Raw genomic sequence first — 10,521 nt, forward strand, 5'->3', positions numbered from 1 at the left:
ACATTGTCTCATTGCCACCTACCTACATGCCGAGCTTGCATGCTTACTCAGTTATGGTCCGGACACAAAATATGGTCGACAGTTTTGATATTTTAGCTCAACTTTGACTACAGATACGCTTTAAGCGCTCTGCATATTATCTCATCGCTCTCTACCTATATGCAAAATTTAAAGTCAATACCTCTAATGGTTATAAAGTTATGCTCCGAACTCGAATGATAACGGACGTACGGACGTCCGGTCGGACGATATGACAGACGAACAGATGCACGTGCCATCAAAAATTACGTCACGTTTTTTCTGAAACGGGCGTATAAACATGAAATAAACAACGAAAGACAAATATCATACATTAACGCTTTTGTATTTAATTGCACAATTTACGCATATTTTTACGGACCGAAAATCGATAGGTTCTTTAAGTGATCAAATTTCCATGTGTATTATGAATCACTATCTTAATTGCTCTATTCAACAAATCACGACATTTACACGTTCGGTTTTTACATTTACATGTTATGGTTTAATAAATCTTTGGAGGCGATATTGACGGCTGTTTATATCATGGCGCCACGACCTTAAAAAGTGGAATAATGGAAGAAATCAGTGTGCAAATTTAACAAACGGATATTCGTGCAAAGATGGCTGTGGTGAGATACGCAGTTGACATTGTTTTCGGCTGACAAGAAAGTAACTAAATATGTTTCCGTCCTAGATAAATATATAGCTTGATAGTGACTTTTTGATATCGATTTTCATAATACCACATAATAGGTCTATTAGACACCTACCAATTAACATTATGATTATGTATAGTGTTTGTCCAAATATTATGAACCATCACAGGTATATTATTCAGCGTGTGAAGTTGTGTACCTGACTTTTGTTAAGAGATATCACTCATGCAGACCAGAATAATGGGCTTTGACTTAGTAAAAATATGCATAAAATACATAAAAGATATGTCGCACATACCTCAAAAGTATTTAACTTAGAATCATAAAACATCATAGGAATATAATTCAACATGTGAAGTTGTGCACCTGGGATTTTGTTCCGTATTTCTGTCAAACCAGAGTTATGGCCCTTGATTGTCAATAATTTGGATAAATGGGATATAAGTTTGTGTCGCATTAATTTTAAAAAAGTTTTTTACTTAGAGTTATATAAACTTTTATATAGCATGTGAAGTTGTGCAGGTATGGTGTTTGTGTGTGTATGTGTGTGTGTGTGTGTGTGTGTGTGTGTTCGGGTTTAACGTCTTTTCAACAATTTTTCAATCATATAAACGACGGTGTCTACTTGTAGCAGTGAGCACACTGCCCAACTTTATAGTGTGCCTCACTGGAATATCACGCCGTAGACACGTGGCATGATACCCCACCTAGTCACATTATACTGACACCGGGCTGACCAGTCCTAGCACTATCCTCTTAATGCTTACGTCTTTGGTATGACGCGGCCTGGTATCGAACCCACGACCTCCCTCACTCGAAGCGGACGCTCTACCACTAGGCTACCGAGGCGGTGATACAAGTAAGTAAATAAGTAATTAAGTAATAAGTAAATTTTATTATAGTGACATTGTGTATAAATGTTGCAGCCAGTTGTCATTATAAATTTAATTTAAATCATACTTCTTACATTCCTTAGTCATTACAAAGAAATATTTTTATGATACTTCACTAGAAATTATAAACTGTTACCATGTAGGTCTTGTCAAAAGGCAAAACATTTTTGTACAAGATACAATAGCATTGTACGACAATGGTACCTATTGAAGATCTTATAGTATTTACGTAGCAATTAGTCATTTAAAAAGAACTATTGCATTCAAACATTATGCAGTCAGTAGTCATTATAAACTATTTCATACTATTTGCACTCCATAATCATTACACAGAACTATATCTTATCATACTATTGGCATTGCCAGCTGTTATAAGTCGTAACCATGTAAATCTCGTCAGAAAGTAATGCACGCTTTCTTTTTCGAGTTCATTAAGTTCTAGCAGGGTTGCCACTTAGTTGAGAAATGAATTTCCCTGACCTTTTCCTGACTTTCCTGACTAAACTATACTTTCACTAACCAATACCATCATATTGTTTGGTCTCCTCCTCCTCTACAGCTGTTCAATCCACCATTTAAAATTTATTTTGTCTCAGTTATAACAAACTTTCATTAACAAAATTGATTCAAACACATTTAAACTCTGTTTAAACACAATTACACAAAACGTGTTTGGAAATACCTATACTGGTTCGAGTCGTAAATTCGGCCAGGTCGTAAATATTCGGCCGCCCACATTAAAGCTTTTTTTCGAGCCAGATGCTTGAGAACGCATCTGTGTCATTACAAGCACTTGCGTTAGTGACAAAGACGGCAATAAACAACAAGCTGAGGTGAGTAGAAAAAAGTTGTAATTCCCTAAAGTTGTTTACTCTAAATAGCAAATATTTTGTCTCGCGGGTCGCGTGACGTCATTGCACGCGCTCCTTTATTCTGAGGCCCGGCTAGGGTTAATTCAAATCTAAACTTTATAACACAAAAAGAAAATGCGCTAACTAGCATAAAACGCGTTAAAACCAAGAAAATGAATATACTGTCCCTCAACGTCATTGAATTTCAATGTCTACGTTGTTTTTTTCCCGTTGACGATATTTCCTTTTTAATTATCCGTTTTGGGGCCGTTATACGTAAATGCTTTACCACGGAGCGCGCATATATAAAAAGGTGTTATAATAGCACGTGAGCGAGAGATTCTCTTTACTCTCCTATTGAAACACCACCGAAAAGTGATAAGAACAGCAGTTTTATGCTAGAATGTGTGAGAAACAGTGACGTAAAAATTAAACTACGTCATGCTGGTGTGAGAAGGATGACAGGCGCTTTTAAATCTCTGTTGGCAAATATTTCCAACGAGGTATGCTATTGAAAACTGATTGCAGTTTGTTGAAAAAAGAACAATTTGGGCTGTAGCATCGATTTATTTCCAAGAAAATGTTGAAAATACATCCAACTTTATGTTTAAAAAAGTGGCCGAATATTACAACCTCTAGAAGGTAAAATGCGGAGGCTAACCCTTTCTGTTATTTTAAGCGCGGTTGTATTGTTTACCATACTGTAAACGGCCATTAATGACAACAATCAATGTTGCTTGTATCAAAGCACATATTGTAAAAATTTTTGTACAAATCAATTGTAAAACGAAAGAAATATTTATGAAAAACCGCAAAAAGTGGCCGAATTTACGACTCGAACCAGTACATACTGCCTGCTTGAAAACTGCCATGGTCACTGACCATTTTAAAAATCGACCCAGAATTACTTTTCCTCTGATTTTTCACTAACCATTATCAAGATTTCCCTGGCAATTCACAGCCCTTGAAAAAAATCATTTCCCCTGACTTTTCAAGGTAAGTGGCAACATTGTTTATTTCAAACATGTTACAACAAAACTATTTCTGTAACAGTTTAAAAAATTTCAAATTACTATTATAAAAAGGGATTGTAGCTGTTAATAGAACTAGGTAATAATGTAAAATACAAGAACTTTTCATGGTTTGTAAATATTTTAAGTTTATTGTAATGACATGAGATATTATGTGAGTATTAAGATACCTGTACATCTTCAAAGCAAATTACACTTTGTACCACAGTTCAAATGTATAAACATACGCTATTTTTAATCCACGTCAGTACTCTCTTCCGTTTCCTTAGTATCTGGTTGAGGCAGAGGTTCCATAACAGTCTGTCTAGCCGATAATCCTTTGTAATAATCATAAAATTCAGTAGGAATTACACCTTGCTTAGTCCTTTTTCTTTGCACTTGATATTGGGCGCTTCCCTTTGTATAAAGGTTGAATATGCTCCTTCCAAGAATCCTTTCCTTTCTAAAATTCTTCTGCCTCATCAAAATTGTACTTAAAATAGCACATCTTTGTCTTAAGACTTTACAAAACGCATATACTTCATTTGTTTCCATTTTGGCTTTAAGTCACATTCAGTCTTGGAAATTGCTTTTGTTCTTGCTGATTTGAAGTCATAGAGTTTGATGCACAGAAACACTGCAAACACTGGAATCAGGTACGCCAGTGCTTGCAGTTGGCAACGGTGAGGTTACAAACTGTACACTGCAAACTACTGCGAGTCACAACATTAATACATGCTTCATAATGGTCCAGAATATTTGGGATAATTGAAATATATGCTAATCCTTTTTCATTATCATTGTCATTTACCTTTAAAGTTGGCCCAACAATAATCTTTTGTTGATCCGGTTTGCTGGTGTATATCATATATGAACAGGTAGCATTGTTCGCAAGTACCAATGGCAAGATCCGCTACTTTGCTTGGCGAGTATCCATCATTCTTAATATTTTCAATTTCAAACAAATATTCAGCAACAATATTTTCTTCTTTTTTCGGGACCATACTTGTCTATAAGAAACCCCATATATTCCACTGTATTTTCTTCCAAGTGGGTACACAATTATTTTCTTAGCTGATTTTGATATAAGATTTGAATAGCATGCTGCTTGGAAAAAAAATTCTATGGACAGGAGCATTATCCCATTTAAGTCCTTCACCATTTAAGAATCGGCCTAAAATCCTTCGGTTGCAGCTATAAATGTTTGTCTCATTATTTCTTTATTATAGCTCAACGTTTTCAAGTGCTCTACGTCTGCCTCTCTGTAACACTGATGCTGAATACTTGATACTTCTTTGCGCTGTTTCCTGGTTGTGTGCGATAATTTCTTCGACGTTAATTTCCTTCCATGTTTTCTTTACCAGCTTTTCCTTTTATAACGCTTTTTATTGAATCTGGCAACTGGAAATAATATTCTGTGTCTTTAGAATATAAATCTTTCGGTTTCGGCATATAAGTCTTGTCTCTGTCGCTGTTATCGTGTTGAAAGTATCTGCCCGCATACACATACTTAGTGGAATGTTTTCGTGGCTCCCCTTTGTTTTTGCTGCCGGAATCCTAAGATAGTACACGATCTGTTTTTTTTCCTACTTGTGTGGGTGCGTTTATGTGCTTGTGAGTCTAAAACGGTGCCCTACTGTTTTCTTTGTGTTGCTTGTTCGTTTTTCTATGTTATTTAGTTGTGTGTTGTTGTGTGTTAAATCTTTGGTACATGAGTGTTTGTGCTATTGTGGTTTACGTTGTAGTAATGACTGTTATTAAGGAACGTGACTTTCCCTTTGCTTATGCGTCCTTGTTCAACTTTCACCTTCGTGTTCCTTTCCCCCGCCCACCCCAATTTTGCCCCATACCATTTCCTTCCCCTTCTTCTAAATTTAGCATTGATTAATATGTACTTGTTGGATGTTTGAAGCAAACCGCCTGAAATATTTTTCTATTACAGCTTCTTTTTGTTTTGGGCCTACTTTGCAAATGCATGGCTCTGGGGCTGTGTTTTTAATACTCTGTGCTTCTGAGAAATCTACCCTTACATATTATCTTTTTTTCAGAACTGGTTATAAACTTTTTTCTTGTTAGTTTACGCTTTCGAATATTTCGTTTCCTACCGGCCATTTCCCTAATAGTTTAAATTCATGTTTGACTTATTGTCATTACACATGAAATACGCTGTGTGTTCAGGTTTCTTTGTTAAAATCCTTAATTATATATTCACTTCAAATATCTTGTGTTTCACTGTAACATTAATTTTTTCAACATTCAAAATGTCGTTCTCTGTTACATTTTCTATGATTGCCACCTGCTCAAAATATCTGGCGTTTCACTGCTACAGACTTTTTCTTGTATTAATACTTCAAGATGTGTTGCATAGCTGAAGAATTCATTATCATCGTCTGTCCACATCAGATAATATAAAGCATAAAACATTTTAGTTTTTTTTTAAAATATTATATGACATTTTAAGGTTACTTTTTTTATTAATAACTGTCAAAGTACTACAAAAACAACTCATTTACAGAGCGGCAAATGCATTAAGTGAATGTCTTTTAAAATCTAATTGTATAGTACATTTTTGTAAATAAAATTTACCATCTCTTCATCTACAAATTGTGCTATTTATTAAAATGGATTTCATTTATTTTAGTATTTCGTCTACAATATGTATGTAATTTTATATTTGTAATATAAATATATGAAATATAAAACATACCTTTTCTTTTCCCTGGTATATTTTACAACATTTTGCACCCTTATTAACCACAAAATGACCAGATATATCATTTTTGAAAACAAAACACACACCCCTAAAATTTGACATACCATGTTATCAACACCAATTTGCACCTTCTGAGTTCAAAAGACAGCTTTTAAAATGTATCATTGGTAATTGAGACAATCTGGTATTTAAAAATTGCAGATATTGTCCTTTATCTCACAAAACCAAAAACAATTAGCCCTAGATATCACAGTTTGGCAGATGAAACGTGGCAATATTTTACTAGTAAACATTTTGCATCTCCAGATGCTAGGTTCTGGCATATTGAGGAAATAAATATTGTCCTTTCACGTGAATGCCATAGGATATTACTACCAAATGATATGTTCTGATTTAAATGCATATACAATATACTAAAATGTTAGTTGTATGGGTAAATGATACAGTCTGGCATGATATTTTGCCACATAAACTGAGAAAATTCATAGTATCTTTATCTGCTTGGTTCTGGTCGAAAAAAAAGAGCTATAGTTTGAGATACGGCATTTGATCTCTGATCAATAACTTAAAAAATAATAAAGATCTAGCGCTCAATTTTGACACAGTACGTATTTCAGATGTCAAACACAGAAAATACGAAAACCCAAATTTCAGAAAATTTAGTAGATACCACCTTCTGGTTTTCAACAGACGAGGTATGTACTGGTACAGAATCCAGGAACACTGGTCAGGTTAACTGCCCGCCGTTACATGACTGAAATACTGTTCAGAAACGACGTTGTTAAACCTAAAACAAACAAACAAAAACCACTTAATGTTCAGTCTTTGCGAACCAAATCAAATTAACGTTTTTAACTCTGAAATTCAAATTGTAAACAGATTATGAGAAAACGTAATGTTTGTTAAGGTATTAGATCACTAATAGTGAACCTCCTTTTTGAAGAGTATTCATTTCCTACTATAAACCTACTTTTACTGCAGTTCTCAGGGAGCGTAGGTTGAAGCCCTACTGGGACCAATTTCCGCCCCCCCCCTTATTTTCCTTTTCTTCTAGTAAGTTTTTACTTCTTTCAAGACTTATTATTGATTTCTTGTACAAAAATGGAAAATGATGAATCTTATAAACGATTTCTTGGTGTTCAAAGTGAATTTACTACTTAAACAGAAAGGGTAGAGTTACACATCTTTAAAACTGTTGAGTAACACGCGGTGAAAGTTCTCTTTTTTGCTTTCACTCTTAGATTATATATTCTGGAAGAAATTTAGGTAGGTTTTACGTCTGCCCTAAGGTTACTTTTAAATGGAGAAAGCAAAATTCAAAACAGAAACACAGCATTCGACCTTATTGTTTCAATGTTGAAGTATGAATTCTGTCTCATTAAATCCGTTTACTTGAGGCACCACCGAAAAAATGATATTGAAATTTTTATTTTGTGTTTTATAATTGTTTACCAATAGTTCGTTTCTTTTATTAAAATTAATGGTAAAATGAGTTCTCTGCAAACGTTTTGGATAGTGGCTATCACTTTGAAATTTGTCTCTACTTGAGCTTGAGGAGATACCATAAGTTACACAAAATTTATAAAAAAACAGTACGGTAAAAGTTGTTTAAAAATTATAAATAGTGCAAAACACGGTTACCTTTCAGAATATACCAAGCAAAGGCCATTTTGTAAACACTACTATTAGTGATCTAATACCTTAGTGGGTCCTATATATCTTGTGAAAGTGACAATGTGTCGGAATATAATACACATACACACATACAATATTACTACATAACTAAAACATGCATGCACAACAAACTGCAAATAATTATACTTAATAAAAAAATATCCCTAATGCTTAAATTCATGATGCAGATTTTACAGTTTTTGCTTATCGAATAATAGTACATTGTTAAATTGATTAATGCCAGTCTTGTTGAAATTGTTCCAAATCAATTGTTCAGCGTTGTTGGAATTTTAAAAGTACGTTCTAATTAAAAGATAGAACAATAGCGATATAATTCGTCAAAATATATACAAAACTGCAATAATAGCTCGGGTTTCTGTTACGCATACTCACGTTTGTATATACATAAGGAGACACCAACTGCGAAAAATACTCACAAATGGCAAAATTCGTTTTAAAAGATTCTGGCTTTAACATGACACGCAGAACATATATGCAGAATCCAATAATCAAACAAATTTTAATTGTTGATGCCTGTCTAAAAGTTTTAAGGACACTGCATCATATATTCATATAACCTTTAAAATGAAGTGTTGATCAAAGAATTAAACCTGTTATTGTTATTTGTTTTGAGAAAAAGGCTTCAATTACAGAAATGTTAATTCGTTATGCAAAAAAAAAAAAATATTCTTTTATATCAAACACATAAAATGTATAGACAGTCAACCCATATGAATGAAGTATTTCGACATTTCTAACTGCCGTATAAATTCAACACATGTGAACAGAAAATGCTGGCATAACTATCTTTATCTGTGAAATGAAAAGTGCTTTTTAGTCTGGCAGTTTTAAGAAAATGTTTTTTTTCAGCATTATTACCTACCACATAGCATTGAATTCACCCAAGATCAAAAACATGATTCTCTATTTATTTACTTCAAAATTAAACATTAGAAATTGTACGTAATAGATCTAAACTTACCGCTAAACCGATTCGACAGTGAAGAATGTTTTGACAATATTTCACAGGCCCTGTATAGTAACTTCATTTGTTGTCCAAATTCTGAACGTCACCGGCCTTAACCACTGAACCCATCTGGCAGCGATGCACCTCTCATGGTCATAAGCTTAATACACAGATATTTTTTATTGCAATACAAAAACAAACATTTTAGTCACAGTGGCTCATTATTACTAAGGCCTATAAGATCATGTCTTGTTCTCATTTTGTCCTGTGATTAATTTCGAGTGCATAAATCCGTATAAGCAACAGAGTATGTGTATGTGCGTTCGGCTTTAGCGTCTTTTTCACCAACCTTTCATTCATATTATCGACGGTGCCTACATACAGCAGTGAGCAGAATGCCCAACTTTATAATTATAATGCTGTCCTTTTGGAATATACTGCCTTAAACACATTACATGATACCCCATCCAGTCATATTATACTTGTATTGTCTTGAATTTTATATACGGACCTGGCATTCATGAATATTTCGTATATTTCCATAAATTAGTTTTCGGTCTGCGAACCTCTGTAGCGATTTAGACAATTCAAGCAACTGACGTCAGTACATAATAAAAATTAAATCATAAAATAAATACTACAAAAACATGAAATAATATAATTATGTTACATAGAACAATGTTAGAATAAAAACAATAGCGATGAAATTACATTCCATTGAAAAAAAGATAGTCTGAACCGAAATCGTGCGTAGAAGTCGGAGAGCTTACCACTACGCGAGCGTGCCGTTGGTTAGCTATATTTAATGTTATTCTAGTTGCTGTAGATATTTTCAACGTAAATACACCGTAAAATGAAGAAATAAAAGCCCAAGCATATTTGCTTGATTAAGGAGTATGTCAATACTTACGGACAGCAAGTGATCGCATATCCATGTGTTTTGTTTGTTTATAACGCCATTTTTCAGCAGTATTTCAGGCGGACAGTTAACCTAACCAGTGTTCCTGGATTATGTACCAGTCCAAACATGTTTCTGCAAGTATCTGCAAACTTCCCCACATGAATCAAAAGTGGAGGACAGATGATACCAGACACAATGCCTTTTATCGAATCGTCACGGAGAACATACGTCCCGCCCGGGGATCGAACTCACAGCCCAGCGATCCGTAAATATGTACTCTCCCTATTGAGCTAAGCGGGCGGGCTAATTTCCATGTGTATCATGAATCACTATTTTAATTGTCCTGTTCAGCCAACTAAAACATTTACATTTTTAATCAATACTTCATGGTTAATATATTTTCGGTGGCCATATTGGCGACCGTTTTGATTTCCTGGTTAGCCCATGGCATCAAACGGATCCGAAGATCCTCATCAACAAATTCGTTTACATGTATGACTAAGCAAGCTCTAGTCAATCCGTCTTTACAAAAAATACATGAATATCTGAACACATGAATATCTGAATAAATGTTAGCTGCTTAGAGACAGCCGAGCTTAAAAGTACGGCCTGCCATGAGACATAAACCACCAACTTTAATGTCTAGGCTCATACTATTAGTCTGTATAATTTCGATTTTTGTCCTGTCATTTGCAGATATTACATTACATGTTCCTTTGGGTTGGCAATATGAGTAATTTGTCCTTTAAAAACAGATATTTAACCTGTATTATCGTGAAAAAACAAGTGAATCGGCAGGCGGGAAAGGTCATGTGAAGAAGTGTGTAATACATTC

The sequence above is a fragment of the Mercenaria mercenaria genome, chromosome 16, assembly GCF_021730395.1.
Source record: "Mercenaria mercenaria strain notata chromosome 16, MADL_Memer_1, whole genome shotgun sequence".
NCBI classification, from domain to species: Eukaryota; Metazoa; Mollusca; class Bivalvia; order Venerida; family Veneridae; genus Mercenaria; species Mercenaria mercenaria.